Consider the following 16,375-nt stretch of genomic DNA (forward strand, 5'->3'; position numbering starts at 1 on the left):
TTCTAAAAAGAATGCACATAAAAGTTCTATTTATAAATTATAAAATTCATGCATGCTTACGTTTATAAATCCATATAACTCTAACCCGTTTAATAATAATATTTTCATTATTACTTCTGTTAAACTGGCAATAGAGAAAAACGTGACTCGAATCAACATTCGCATGATACCTTATTCACTTTACCTATTAGACATCTTCATGCGATTTTCCTAAGACTACCCTAGCCTAAGTCAAAAATTGTTGACATCCATTCCAACACGTTGGTCTAAGTCCAACTTAGTTACTTCATGGCTATAGCATCATTTTATATCTTCTAAGCACAATTTGATTTTTCATTTATTTTCAGCATGATAATTACGCCCAAGCCTCATGATGGATTCCGAATGAGACGTGGAACCAACCTTAGCGGCCTTACGACTACAATATCATTTCATTTTTTATTAGAATACGTCATCTTTCCATCACATCTCTCTTCCTTAGTGAAGGTACTGGATTTGATTAAATACAACCTTCAAGCCACATTCTTTAGACAACACTCCTCCTAGGATCATGAACATCTAAATAGAATCCATCCCGGCAACCATTATGAACATTCTTGAAACTAATTCGCTTCTCGAAATTTCCTTCACCGTACTGTAAGCTCTTTGTTTTGTTTTATTATTAATGCTTGGTGAGGAGGCAAGAATTAACATCGTGTGAAGGGCTTCCACATGTTGGTTGCAGTCAATGTTCGTGAACAACAGACAGGTTTCTTTTGAAACATTCCCCATCCAACTAAGATAAATAAGTTGTTCCTAACAGTTTCAACATAGCAAAGAACTGCATTCTGTAATATAATCATTTTATTCTTGGGAAGAATGCCGGGTTTTGTCAACTCCTTAAATTTCCTTACTCTTTGTAGGATTCCATTCCATTATGTAGACCACTCCTAATCGGTCCAAATTCTTCAAACAAACATTTTTCGGGAAACATATATTTACCATAATGCGTGATGATATATCCTCAATTAAGGTACTAGAATTTAATCTTCTTCTTTCATATATTTGTAAACCCAAAAACTAGTGTATAAAATTTTTTTTTCTTAAGAGCCAAATAACTCATTGAATCTATCGAATTACCCCTGGGTAATATCTTATGAAACCTGATATGGTAGTTTAAACGCGAGTTACGATAAAACCAGCATAAACCGAACAAGTGTTTTGAAAGATACAAAATTATGAAGTTTTTGATTTCTAACAGTAAGTATAAGTTAATAAAACCATAATTTGAGTATTTACTTATTTTACAAAAACTTGCCAAGTCCTTAACCCGATTTTTACCAAAACGAACGTTAAACGAGAGTACAGGGACTAAACCTGTTTACACAAAACTTGCTGAATAATCAGACCTGGAAATAACATATTTTTGTATAATATATATTTCTGGAAAATTTGAAGTTTAATTTACAAGACCATTCGTTTACTTAAACTATTCTTTCAAAGCATCTCGTTAAAAATCGACAGCACTAGTGGTAGCCGGCATTGTTAACTTTTGTAAATACAAGAAGTGGTTGTCTTGAACAAGAATCATTAAATTTCTTACATGAATAAATTATATAGCTTCTATGGTCATATGGTAACCCGAAACCTAACCGAAAGCCCGAACTTTCCAAAAATGGAAACTTTATCGAAATCCGGCAAATGAACCAAGGTAACTAAAACTCTCGCGAGTTGAAATAAATACCTAAAAACACAAAACACCAATATTATAATATTATTTAAGTGTGATTGATATAACGTTTATTATTTGTTAATCTCGTGTATATTTTATTTAATATTTTATTAGTGTTGGTCGGTTTCTCGTAAGATTTGTATACTACTAACTTAGTTTTATGTTTTAGGTTTCGGGTTATTATTCCGGTGAAAAGAGGGCGAAAAACGAGCAAAAACAAGCCGAACCGGAGAACCGACGCATCAGGAAACGAACCGGATCGAACTAGGAGTGAACCGGACCAACATAGTGGACCAGACCCCCCTAAGGCCGGTGCGCCACGCGACGAGGGAGGGGAGCCCGCCGCGTGGCGCAGCGTGGTGAGGCGGTGCCCGACTTCCAAAATCTTCCTTGTGTTGGCCGACTTAACCTATTTTTGGACCCCTGTTGCCTATATAAAGACCCCTAAACTCACCATACAAAGATTACAAGTTTTTTGGCGCCGTTGCCGGGGATTCTTGGCAATTGCGTTATTAGCTTTGATTGGAGCTACTTGCTACATACGTGCTACTTGTTGGCGTTTTGTTTGAGTCATAGGAGTCTAATTAAGTCTAGTTTGTTTTTAATTAATAGTTTGTTTTTATTATTTTCGTTTTATTAGAAACTACTTACTCGGTCTTGTGCGTTTTTGTAGGTATATGCCACATCTTCGTTCGCAAGGACCACCGTTGGATTGCTTTGGACCTACTCAGTTGAAGTCCGAGGCAAGTTCAAGTTCATCATCATCTGAAAAGCAACCGATCACCATAAATACTTCACCGAAATCATCACCCACAAATTCTCCCGCAAATAAACCACCACCAAGCCCTAGACTCGTTCCAATGGCCGAGAATAACCGTACCGTGTACCAGCAAGCTTTTGAAGGGTTCCATGGAGACCACTCACCCATTGTCGCCCTCGACATTAATAACCCTAACTCGTGGCAGATCCCATCCTATGTCATGAACAACATCACCAATCACCACAAGTTCCATAGCCGCGAAGATGAAGATGCACCGGCACACATCAACCGTCTGACCCGTGTGTTCAAAACGTTCAACTTGCAAGGTGCTAACCGGGATGCGATCTTCCTTCACTTGTTCCCGTTTACACTTTCAGGTCGTGCAGCCACTTGGCTTGATTCACAACCTGCTGGAGCATTCACCACATGGGAGGCGCTTCGCAATGCATTCCTCAAGAAGTACTTCCCACTTGCTAAGGCCTCTCGCTTCTGTGATCAGATCCACTCCTTCCACATGGAGCCGGATGAGCCATACTACCAAGCTTGGGAGCGTTTTCAGAATCTGTTGTCCCGTTGTTCGCAACATGGTCTCACACCTTGGGCCCTTGTTGAGAAGTTTTACAATGGGCTTACTTATGAGGCTCAGGCGAGGTTTGACACGGCTGCTGGGGGTAATCTGATGGACAGAAAGAACGTGACTGAGTGTAACGAGATGTTTGAAAGTTTCGCGCAATCTGAGTACGCGAAGATGCCACGAGGCGGGAATTCCAATCCCGTCACCAGTACACCCTCATCTGCTCGAGGTGTGCACCAGGTTAATCTGGATACTGGTATGGCTGCTGCTTTGGAGAATCTCACCCGAGAGATAAAAGAGTTAAAGACTAAGGTGGATAAATGTGAGATATGTAGGGGTGGTCATGGCACGCTGGATTGCCCGCTGATGAATAATCAAGATGTTGATTTTGTGGCTGGTCAGAACAGGTTCCCTAATGCTTACAACAACAACAATCAGAACTGGAACAGCTACAAGAATCAGAATCAGAATCAAGGGCAAGGTAACTCGAATTGGCGTCCGGCTGGTGGGGCACCAGGTTTCCAAGCTCCGTATAACCGAAATCAAGGTCAGTATAACATTGGAAGTTCCAATGAGCAAAGTTCGGGTAATGGGAAAGATTCAAGTGGTGGTATGGGAAGATTGGAAGAAATGATGAAGCAAATCCTTAATAGAGATCAAGTCACTCAAAAGACCCTTGCCGACCATGATTTGCGTTTGAATAATAAACAATTAGCTATGCTCGACATGCAGTGAACCATTGGTGATATTGCTCGCCAGTTGAATGAAAGACCTCCGGGACAGTTTTCAGGTTCTACTCAGCAGAATCCGGCCGCTCAAATAAAGGCAATTACTACTCGTAGCGGCAAGGTTTTGGGTCCCGAGGTAAGAAGTAAAGAGGTTGAAGTGGAAGATGAGGAGGTGATGGATGAAGAAATCGACATGGAAGTACCGGGAAAAGTGCAGAACACCGCACCAGTTGCACCGCTAGTAGAGAAGAAGCCGGTTGAAGTCCGGCCATCACCTTTGATTGATCACTCTCGTATCCCTTATCCCGCTCTCGCAAAAGACCAGAAATATACGCGGAAGTATGGGCATTTTCTTGATATGTTCCGACAGTTGAAGATTAACCTCCCATTCATTGAAGCCCTCCAACACATGCCAAATTACGCGAAGTTTCTGAAAGACCTGTTGAAGAGTAAAGATAGGTTGGGGGAGGGGTCATCGATTCCCCTTATGGGAGATTGTTCGGCGGTAGTGTTGAACCACGTACCCGAGAAATTGTTGGATCCAGGTGTGTTTACGATTCCAGTGTTGTTTGGTAGTGATGCGATGAGCCATGCATTGGCGGATTTGGGCAGGAGTATTAATTTGATGTCGTATTCTTTGTACGAGAAGTTGGAGTTGGGCGAGCTTACACCGACTCGCATGTCCTTGTCGTTGGCCGATCGTTCGGTCAAGTATCCACGAGGTATTATCGAGAATTTGTTAGTGAAGGTGGATAAGTTTGTGTTCCCGGTTGATTTTGTGGTGCTCGATATGGAGGCCGATGAGAAGGTTCCCATTATTCTAGGTCGTCCGTTCTTACGTACCGCAAAGGCGCTTATCGATGTGTATGATGGGAAGATCACGCTTCGGGTTGGTGATGAGAATGTTACTTATGATGTCGTGAGGTCGATGAAGCACCCAAGTGATCAAGATGATTTCAGTGGTCCATGCCTTTCGGTCTATTTTATTAACTCTTTTATTGCAGGTATGGATAAATGCTTTGATTACAGTTGTGGTACGGATCTCATGGGAATTAATGGTTTTGGTCGATTGTGATGATTTGGGTGAGAATGAGCTGGGTGAGAACGATTCGGTTTGTGATGAGTTGGCTGAGATTTCGGGTCTGCCCGAGATGATAGAGGTGAATGAGATTAGTTGCGAGAGTGAGGCGGGTTCTGAGGAGAAACCAACTCCGTTGGAATTGAAGGTACTCCCGTCACACTTGGAGTATGCGTATCTTGATGAGGGCTCAAACTTGCCCGTTATTGTGTCATCCAAGCTGACAGAAGAACAAAAGACAAAGTTGATAGACGTGTTGAAGCTACATGAGGGGGCCATTGCATGGAGATTATCCGATATTCAAGGTATTAGCCCCGCTTATTGCACGCATCGGATTTTAATGGAGGACGAGTACAAACTAGTGGTGCAACCACAAAGACGTCTTAATCCGAATATGCAAGAAATGGTAAAGAAGAAGGTGTTAAAGTTGATGGACGCCGGAATGATTTACCCGATTTCCGACTCTCCATGGGTGAGCCCGACTCAAGTTGTCCCGAAGAAAGGAGGTATGACCGTGGTGATGAATGAGAAGAATGAGCTAATCCCCTCACGTACGGTTACCGGTTGGCGTGTGTGTATTGATTATTGGAGGTTGAATGATGCCACCCGGAAGGACCACTTCCCGTTGCCGTTTATTGATCAGATGTTGAAGCGTTTGGTAGGTCAGCAGTTTTATTGTTTTCTTGATGGATTTTCAGGATATTTTCAAATCCCCATTGCACCGGGAGACCAAGAGAAAACGACTTTTACATGTCCATATGGCACTTTTGCGTACCGTCGCATGCCATTTGGACTATGTAACGCTCCGGCTACCTTTCAGCGTTGTATGGTGGCCATCTTTCAGGATATGATTAAGACGTCCATGGAGGTGTTTATGGTCGATTTTTCGGTTTACGGTAATTCTTTCGATCAATGTTTGGCTAATCTTGAGAAGATGTTGAAGAGGTGTATCGAAACGAAGTTTATGCTAAATTGGGAAAAATGTCATTTTATGGTGACGGAAGGGATCGTGTTGGGTCATAAAATCTCGAGAGATGGTATTGAGGTGGATCGGGCGAAGATTGATACTATAAGTAGGCTTCCTCCACCGACGAATGTGAAGGCAATCAGGAGTTTCTTGGGTCATGCGGGATTTTATCGGCGACTTATCAAAGATTTCTCTAAAATTACTCACCCGATGACCCGACTCCTCGAAAAAGACGTACCGTTTGTGTTTGACGATGAGTGTGTGAAGGCGTTCACGTATTTGAAAGAGAATCTCGTAAGTGCTCCTATTCTTTGTTCTCCCGATTGGAGTTTGCTGTTCGAGCTCATGTGCGATGCTAGTGATTATGCGGTTGGAGCGGTTTTGGGGCAAAGACAAGATAAACATTTTCACCCCATCTATTATGCTAGTAAGACGTTGAACGATGCCCAAGAGAACTACACCACCACCGAGAATGAGCTTTTAGCCGTTGTTTTTGCATTTGACAAGTTCCGCTCCTATCTCGTGCTTTCGAAGACCACCGTTTTTACCGATCATGCAGCCTTGCGTTTTCTCTTTCAGAAGAAAGACGCAAAGCCTCGTCTTGTACGGTGGATTCTTCTACTTTCCGAGTTTGACATCAAGATCAAAGATAATAAAGGTGCAAAAAACGTAGCGGCCGATCATCTATCCTGTTTAGAGGACCCGAGGAGAGAAGAGTTGCGTGAGGAGGAGATCGGTGATACATTCCCTCACGAGTTGATCGATTTTGTTGCAGCCGATAAGCAAGGTATGCCATGATTCTCTGATTTTGCTAATTATTTGGCTAATGGTTTTGTTTTGGAGGGTATGACTACGCAACAAAAGAAGAAGTTCTTCCGGGATGTGAATAGGTATGTGTGGGATGATCCATTCTTTTTTAAGATTGGTGGTGATCGGATTTTGAGGAGGTGTGTAACAAAAGAGGAAGGTTGGGATATCATAAAGCATGTTCACGAGGGGTTGACTGGAGGTCATCATGGTGCGCATGCTACCGCTCAGAAGGTGCTGGATAGTGGGTTCTATTGGCCGACAATTGTTAAAGATGCTGAAGAGTTTGTGAAGCTTTGTGATGCGTGCCAAAGAACAGGTAATATTTCTTCCAAGAATGAGATGCCTCAAAACCCCATACAAATTCTTGAAATCATTGATGTTTGGGGCATCGACTTCATGGGACCGTTTCCCGTGTCAAATGGTAACAAGTATATCTTAATGGCGATTGATTATGTGTCGAAGTGGGTGGAAGCCCAAGCGTTGGCTACGAATGATGCACGAGTTTTTGTGAGGTTTCTTAAGAAGTTATTTACTCGTTTCGGTATTTCGAGAGCTATTATTAGCGATCGGGGAACCCATTTTTGTAATACCGTCATGGAGAAGGCGTTGGCTCGTTATGGGGTTACTCATCGAACCTCTACTGCTTATCACCCTCAAACGAATGGTCAAGTCGAGAATGCTAATCAAGGGGTGAAGAGGATTTTGGAAAAGACGGTTGGGTCAAGTCGGAAGGATTGGTCGGAGAAGTTAGATGATGCGTTGTGGGCATTTCAGACCGCGTACAAGACTCCGTTGGTTACTACACCGTTTATGCTTGTTTACGGTAAATCTTGTCATCTTCCGGTGGAGTTGGAGCATCGTGCTTATTGGGCGTTGAAAACGGTAAATGTCGATCTTACCAAGGCCGCGAGAAAAAGGTATTTTCAGATTCATGAGTTGGAAGAGCTTCGGGACGCAGCATATTCTCGATCGTTGAACATCAAAGAAAAGACGAAAGCTTACACGATCGACGTTTAAAAGGCGGAAAAGAGTTCAAGAAAGGCGATAAGGTACTATTATTGAACTCTCGTTTGAAGTTGTTTGTAGGAAAGTTGAAATCGAAATGGTCGGGACCGTACTTGGTGAAAGAAGTTTTCCCGTATGGAGTGGTGGAGTTAGAAAATCTAGATAATGGAACGTCTTGGAAAGTAAACGGTCATCGCTAAAAGCACTATCTTGGAGGACCGGAGGAATCAATCGAGGGGGAGGACACTCCTCTCGATCCGTCGCAGTGAATTGTCACACGAGGTTCTTGAGTGAAAACTCAAGTGTAGAGTTTGTATATTCTTTCCTATTTTTATTTCTATTTTCTTTTTATTTTTCCTTGAGTCACTAATATAGTTTTTGTAGTTTTTCTCTATTTTTAAGTTTTTATAAGTTTTGAAGGAAGATGGTGTGAAGATCCCTTTAAAAAATAATCCAACATTCAAGTGTGGGGATGGAACAGCTGGAGCAGTATACTTTTCTGATTATTTATTTGCTGCTTTTATTCATGCTTATAAGTTTGGTTGGTTGGTCCGATTCCATACTTTGAATGATTATATCTATCGAGGTTGATAAGATGAATTTTTAGATATTGTTTGTATTGTTGCCGCTTCCGTTCGTGTACGAGAGAAAAGAGATGCCGGTTGTGGAGCACGTTCGGTGTTGAAGGGCATTTATGGAAGAAGACTTTAGCGTCATACTTCACTTGCATATTACCAAGTCTTTTCCTTTTTACTTTGTTTTTAGTTTTGATTTTTTTTAGCTTTGTTTTGTTCTTATTTATTTTTGTATTTTTTGGTTTTGTTTTCTTTTAAATTTTTGAGTCGTGTTTCCGTCTTAGGAACACATGTTTTTAACTTATCTAAAAAAAAAAAAAGTTTTGAAAAATGTCCCTTGAATTTGTTTTTTTTTTTGCGTTTAAATGGGAGATGAGGATACCTATCGGGAATTGGTTTTTCAAACTACTAATAATAAGATATAATTAAAGAAGATGCACTTAACTTGGGATGTGTCGGTAGGCTCAGCCTTGAGAATGAAAGGGCAGTTTGATAGTTGGTTTTTATCGATAAATATGATTTTTAGTGGGATACATGTTAAGTCTGTATAAAACACGAGATGAAAGGTCGGCCATACTCAAGCCTCATTTTTAGTTTGATTGTAGAAAATTATGAATTTTATAGAAAATTTGAATACGCTATCATACGATGCTTGGGTAGGTTTAAACGTTAAAGTATACCGTGTAGCCGGTGATATAAACTTAAAGACTTGCACTTCTAGTTTTAGTGTTTAACACTTCATAGGCTATGGTTTTATAGCCATCCTGTATTGATGGGATACCTCGGGTTCAGAAACCACGGGTCTTTTTACGGTTGTTCATCTGGGTATCTTCGGATATTTCATCAAATAAAAGCTTTTAAGCATAAACCCGCAGTTTACTGCAATCATTACACTCACTTACATCAATTACAGTGAAGGAAAATCATGATGATCCAGTGATCATCCCGTTGTTCGTCATACGTGGTCCTCTTACTTGCGTTCCATACCATTAAGAACAGGATCAACTAGAGACACGACGTATGTAAACCGACAGATGGAAACTTGTAAAATCATGTGTGGTAATGGGTCTGGGGTATTGCTTGATAACGGGGGTATGTCATGTAGTGTGGAACACTTGCTAGATAGTTGAATAAATTGAACCTTAATCGTATCTAATGGCTGCTTGGTATACTTTGATGTTTAAATTTAGGCGGATAAACAATATCCTTAATCGTCTTAGTTATTTATGAAAAATGTGCAACAATGTTTTAATCTGCAATTATGAGGTTTAAGTCAAGTTGGGGTGGTTTGATCCGGTAAAATCTAAAACAAAGTGGTTCTTGACTGTGGGTTCCACTAGATTGTATACAAAATAATAATAATAATAATAATAATAATAATAATAATAACAATAATAATAATAATAGTTGGATCTTACTTGTCCCAGTAAAGACAAAGGCATGGGTTTAAGTGGACAACAATATCGGTGACTGCAGTTTTTGCGTTGTTTCTAAAAAACTTTTTTAAGATAATATATATGTTTTTAAGACTGTATTTCTCCGATTCTGATCCCGTTGCAATGAGATTTTTTCAGGGACGAAAAAAGGTTTAAATGTGGTGATATTTGATATAACGTTTATTATTTGTTAATCTCGTGTATATTTTATTTAATATTTTATTAGTATTGGTCGGTTTCTCGTAAGATTTGTATACTACTAACTTAGTTTTATGTTTTAGGTTTCGGGTTATTATTCCGGTGAAAAGAGGGCGAAAAAGGAGCAAAAACAAGCCGAACCGGAAAACCGACGCGTCAGGAAACGAACCGGACCGAACTAGGAGTGAACCGGATCAGCATAGTGGACCAGACCCCCCCCCCCCCCACTAGGGCCGGTGCGCCGTGCGACGAGGGATGGGGAGCCCGCCGCGCGGCGCGGCGTGGTGAGGCGGTGCCCGACTTCTAGAATCTTCCGTGTGTTGGCCGACTTAACCTATTTTTGGACCCCTGTTGCCTATATAAAGACCCCTAAACTCACCATTAATCATACCTTAATCTTCCATCCGAATTTGGTGAATCCCGAGGCACTCAAGAGCAGTTTCCGGCAGCTTCGGAGTTGAAGAATCAGCTGGTGTTGCGCGTGATAGTTGAAGACGAAGAACACGGGTTCTATCTGTTATTTCTTTCATTTATTTTACACCATGACTTCTTACTTGTTTGTTTCGTTTAATTTTAAGATGCTAGGCTAAACGTTATAGACTGCCTAGGCTTATGATGAACTTATCTTGACGTTTTGATTTGATTTGGGATTATTTACGTTATGGTTTTTATGATTTAGTAAAAGATTTGCTTATAATTAATTAATGCGTATGGATGCTTAGGATTGATTGATGAGTTTTGTTCCATAGTTTTCCTTGATTATTGTTTGTCATATGATAGGATTACTATTAGGTTAATTACTTTGTGTTCTTAATTATTTTATGATTTGATTTCGCGATAAGATCATAGGAATAATATTGTTAAATAAACCTAAGTGTGCTGCTAATCTAAAATCTGTAAAGTGCTAGATTATTGATAAGTCTTTACTATTTAATCTTGCTAGATTTAGTTCTTCGTAAGGAGTCCGTCTATGATTGATTATTTATTATTGTTTATCAAATCAATTAAGTATAGTAAATTGCCTTTGATTTCCGCGCTGTAAGGTAGGATTTCGTATAAAGGAACTAAATTATAAACAATTGGGTGACCGTAAGCGAACTTGATTTTTAATACTAGTGTGCGTTAAAACTTGTTAGAAATCCATAGGTTTTCTCTTAAGAAGGGTCAGGGGTACTATTCGGTTTTCTTTTAAGTGTCTATTTTACGATCCCAGTCCATAACTAAAGATTTTCCCGAGTCAAGTCATTACTGAGATTAAGGGAGTCTAGCCTAGGTAGTTTTCTCATCATCATCGTATTTTAAATAATAAACTTTGTTTTCGTTTAAATTTCTTGACTTCTTAATTAGTTTTTAATTATAGTATTAAATTAGTATTTTAAATAAAAAATCCCCCCAAACAAATATAAATAATAAGTTGTGTCTTGTAGTCGAGTCTAATTAGCTAATAAACGTAATTTAAAGAGTCTCGTGGGTTCGATATCCGGACTTACTTAGCTGTACTAGAGTCGATCGGTTCACTTGCCGGTTAGTAGTTTAGTTTAAGAGTCTAAAATTTATTACTTAATGTCTAGATTAGCGTAATTTTAGTTAATAATATTAAACTACTTCAAGCACATCAGTAATCTTTCCATACAAGGAAACTTTATTCACCAAGAACCAAACTTTGTGGCCAGCACTCTGAATTAACTAATATGCAATACCAATAACAAATTTTACATTGTTGTCCAGTAACTTATTGTGAAATAATGTATATACTAGGCATACTTGGTGATTTCTAGCATAGTGCAAGCTCACTGATTATCTTTCATATACATATTGCATACGGACTGAGGTGAGTTTCGAGCCCTTTTTACTTAAACTTTTTGGGCTTGATACTGCTGGTTTTACTTATGGTGTGATGTTTATCAAGACTTGTTTTCTGCCATATTTTTGTCCCGCTTTAAATTACGCAATCATTAACTCATGACTGAGCCTATGGCTCGTATGGGTAGTGCTATTTGGGAGACCCCCACGCACAGTGACCCTATGTCGGGTAAACCACACTGAGGTCTGCGAACCGTTGCGGCATATGACCTAATGTTTGGATTATTGCTTGGCAGAGTAATAATTGGGGACGGGTGTTGTTCGGTTGTAAGTCGAGGGAGGCTTATGATCGAATGCAGGATTGATTGTGGACTTGATTGATGTGCACCATGCTTTATACTTACATACATGCAAACTTGCGCGCTCTTATAAATTTACTCTTTTATGCGTATGTGAGTTAAATTCACCAACTTTTTAGGTGACACTTTTTAGCATGTATTTAGGTACCTTGTGGATAGCAATTTGGATTAGCATTGTAATGAGTATGCCTAAGGATAGAGGCGTATGCCGAACAATAACAATGAAGATTATATGTCAAGGAGATTAGTAGAACCCAACACATATTGCAGCAGTGTTAGAGAAAAGATAGTGGTGTAGTTACGCCTTGTTTTAAATGCGTAGTACAAACATTGTAGCTTATCTTTATTAATGATATTCCGCTGCTTGCATTGGTACTAATTTGTCTATAAAACGACCATGCTCCCTGGCAGGGTATGACCTATTATGATAAAGTCAGCTACCATGTTTTCTCAAACAGTAACAGTTCGAGAGGTGCTGCATTAAATTTCGATATGAAATAAATTATTCGTTTATGAATGAATTGAGGAAACTAAATTCTCATATCGAATACATTCGTGATATGCTTAAAGATCCTATAATTAAAGGTCTATTACCCATAAGTCTTATGAAAGCTCTTATAATAAAGACGGGATTATTTATAATCATGTATAATAGTATATTGTTATATAAATGACTAATTTTAATTAACTAATTATTAATTTTCCTCATCAGTTTTGATTTTGTATGTCTTTTAATATGTTCTTCATGCGTAATAACATATAGACAAATTAGTATACAAATCAAATATTCTGAAGGGCTTACTTGAAAATTTTGATCAAAACTACTTAGGTTTTAAATAAGGACTGCAGTATGATTAATGGGGTCTTGAGACGATGTTCAATTCAATGACTGTATTTCTCTGCTCCAGTTTGAGTTTAAAGCTAAAATGAGTGTTAAAATCTGCAGACTAATCTAATGCTCATAATAAATTATTATTCGGCCAAGTGGGAGAATGTAAGAATAAATATATGGATATACATATATTTATGTATGGCTATCATTATCATTTATATAATAATAGATCAAAATAATTAAATTATACCTTATTATTATATTAGCTAGGTAATTGTTGATGGACCATATTACCCTTTCTTGCTAATGAAAGGGTTTCCCCTTGGGTGTATATAAATATATGGAGAAACTTATTAACATCATAACAAAAACCTTAAACCTCACACAATAAATTCTTGACCCTTTTTCTCTCCATATTTTCGGTTTCTCAATAATCCTAATCCCCATCACTAATATACATCCTAAAGGGGAACTCGACCAAGTTGACTATCATGTTGACTGGAGCATTCTCATCAGCCGTGGCTACCCTCTCTGCTGTAACAGGTATGTTTTAGTTATAGGTTTATCATAATATTCATGTTTTCCATTACCAACGTAAAGAACTAATCAACACATTAGTCACGTATTTGTACCCGCAGCCATGACGTGTGGTAAGCTCTTTCCCTTTAATATTTGTACCCGTAGCCATGACGTATGCCCACAATCTAGAGTTTCACATGCCTAATTTTAGCTATATAAATAAGCTTATTAGTTCATATTTTTCCTTTTAACTAGAAATTTTTTTCTTTTCTTTTTTTCAAATAGAGAGTTTTCCTAAAGTTATTGCAATCATGCGTGTAGGTTGGACCTCATACGCTTACACATTCAACGCTTCGTTTAGGAACAACGTCATCAGACTAACCCAAAGCAGGCACTCTTCATCTCTATAGTAGTGTCTCGAGTTATAAAGGATAAAAATATATTTAAATATTATAAATCGATAAAATTTAAAATTTAGATACTGATGTTTGAATTTTAAAATATGAAATTCAAGCACTTCACATAAACTAAGAAGTAAAAAATTAAACATCACATAAACTAAACTGTTTTAAAGCATTCTCGGCACATTCCCTTAAAATATGTGAGGAGGATTTGTAAATTATATAGTATAGTTATGAGTGATTGTGAGTAAAGGAGAGAGAAAATGTTATATAAGAAAGTTAAATTTGAGAATTCACTATTCATACCTTATAATTTTTTAATATTTTTGAAAAGTGGATGTGAGTGGAGAAAAGAGAAAAAATAATGATAAAGGTATAAAAAGTATTATTTAATTAAACATGAGAGAGAAAAAACAGTAATTTGTAGTGTAATTATATGATATATATGGATATAGGGTAGGGAATGGGTTGGGAATGCTCTTATAGGTCAGAGGAAGTTGATTCTTAGGTTAAAATCTTAATTTTATACTAGGTTATTAAGAGTATTCTCATCCAACCCCTTATTTTGTGTGAGAGGTGTTTTTATAATTTAGAGAGTGATTCAGGGTGTTATGAGTGAAGGGTTTTTATATTTTAGAAAAAGTAGTGATTTTTCTGTATATTTGAAAAGTTACTGTTCATCCCCTATAATTTTTTTAATATATTTTGAGAGTGGTTGTGAGTGAAGGAAAGAGAAAAGGTAATGATAAAAGGTATAAAAATATTCTTTAATTGAAATGGAGATAAAAAATGTAGTGAGTTTTAGAGTAATTTTTGATTTAGAGATAAGGGGTAGGATGGAAATGCTTTAACCCGTATACTACATGGGTGGAAATTAATAAAATTGTCAAGTAAACATACTGTATATGTTTATTATTTATTTAAAGATATATAAAAATTTGTATTAATATGAATAGATAAATTTACATATATATAAGTAAAATCAGTTTCTAAGTAATCATAATTTTGAAGGAATGATTAATTTATATTATTAATATAACTATTAGTAATCAGATCTTATTACACTATAAATAATGTATTTCATAAATAGTTAATAAAAGAAAAGTGGTTCAAAATTTGAAAATAATACTAATATAATATAAAAGAAGCAAGTCGTCATCTTCATTCAAACCCCATAACTGATCCCAAGCCAAATGACCAAAATTTTTATTTTTTCGTGCCATACTATTGGAAAAAAATAAACTTATGGTTTTGATTCTTAATAAAGAGATAACTAAATGGATGGTTTAAATAACTTGACTGATACATGATTCAAATAACGACGGCGAGTGGGGGGAGCTAAATACAAAATAGAAAACGGTTGGGTGAAGGGAAGCATCTGTCAATTGGGGTGTGTGCTCGAAAAAGATAATAAGTCGGTATTTAAAATGGTCTAAAGAAAGTATGTGTTTTAAGACTTATTAAACAATTATTAATCAGTTTCATAAGATAATCAAAACTTTTTATGGTGAACCGAAAATTTAGTTCATTCAAATTTAAATTTAAATGAATGCAATAATTATTATAATTATTCATACAATTCAACTTCCTTTAATTATCTATAAATCGTAACCGCCTTATGTTTTAACTTTACTTGAATTTTCGTTTAGTGATATAAATCACTTACTCTATAACAATCATCCAATATTACCAATAAGTTTCACAATACAAAAATTATTAAATTTAACATAATTAAATTGTTAAATTTGAAAATCACAATTTCTAATTATTAGCTTATTTAACCATTTATTAGGATTTGAAAAGAATAGTGATTTAAACCGTTAATAACAATCTATATATTATATTATTACGTCATAAGCACAAGTTTAAATAGCCTCTCATAAAAAAATATTAAGTTTACAAAATTTAAAAACGGTTTCACTATCTAAATACTCGTATAAAAACATTAAATTTTAGGGCATTCCAAAAATCGGAACGAGTCGGGTTTCGGGTTCAAAAATTGACGAATGTCACACTTTACAAAATCATACAATAAGAACATGAATTATCAATTATTAATTTTATCAATTATCTCATATAACTAACAAACTGATCATGAAATATTCGGATTAAATGGGTCATAGGTTATTAGATATAGTAAATGGGTGCATTCAATAAGAGTTTTTTTTTTTTATTTTGTATAGAATTATTTTAATAATAAGAAATTTTAAGGTTGCATGAAAATAATCAAGTTAACCAATAGGAAAGGGCCACGTGCCCAAAAAGGTCTTGCTTTAATAGATATATAAATATATAGATATAGATATAGATTTCTGAACTTGATTCGGAGTCATTGCGTAAGAAAATGGTTGTGTTAAAAATAATTTAATTTAATTACTTGATTCTGAGTCATTGCGTAAGAAAATGGTTATGTGTTAAAAATAATTTAATTTAATTACTTATAATTTAGATTGTTCATAAAAATTATTAAAAATTATAAATGATGTTTTAAAGATCCACATTGACTATAGTAATGCATTTTAAGATAGTTAATGCATTGACTATGATTTAAAGATAATTAATGTATTGACTATAATTTAAAAATTGTCTAATGATCATATGATATAAGTTGGCATCCAA

This window comes from Bidens hawaiensis, unplaced genomic scaffold (genome assembly GCF_021521415.1).
Source record: "Bidens hawaiensis isolate Kalapana, Puna unplaced genomic scaffold, B.hawaiensis_p1.1 tig00020517_1, whole genome shotgun sequence".
Lineage (NCBI taxonomy): Eukaryota > Viridiplantae > Streptophyta > Magnoliopsida > Asterales > Asteraceae > Bidens > Bidens hawaiensis.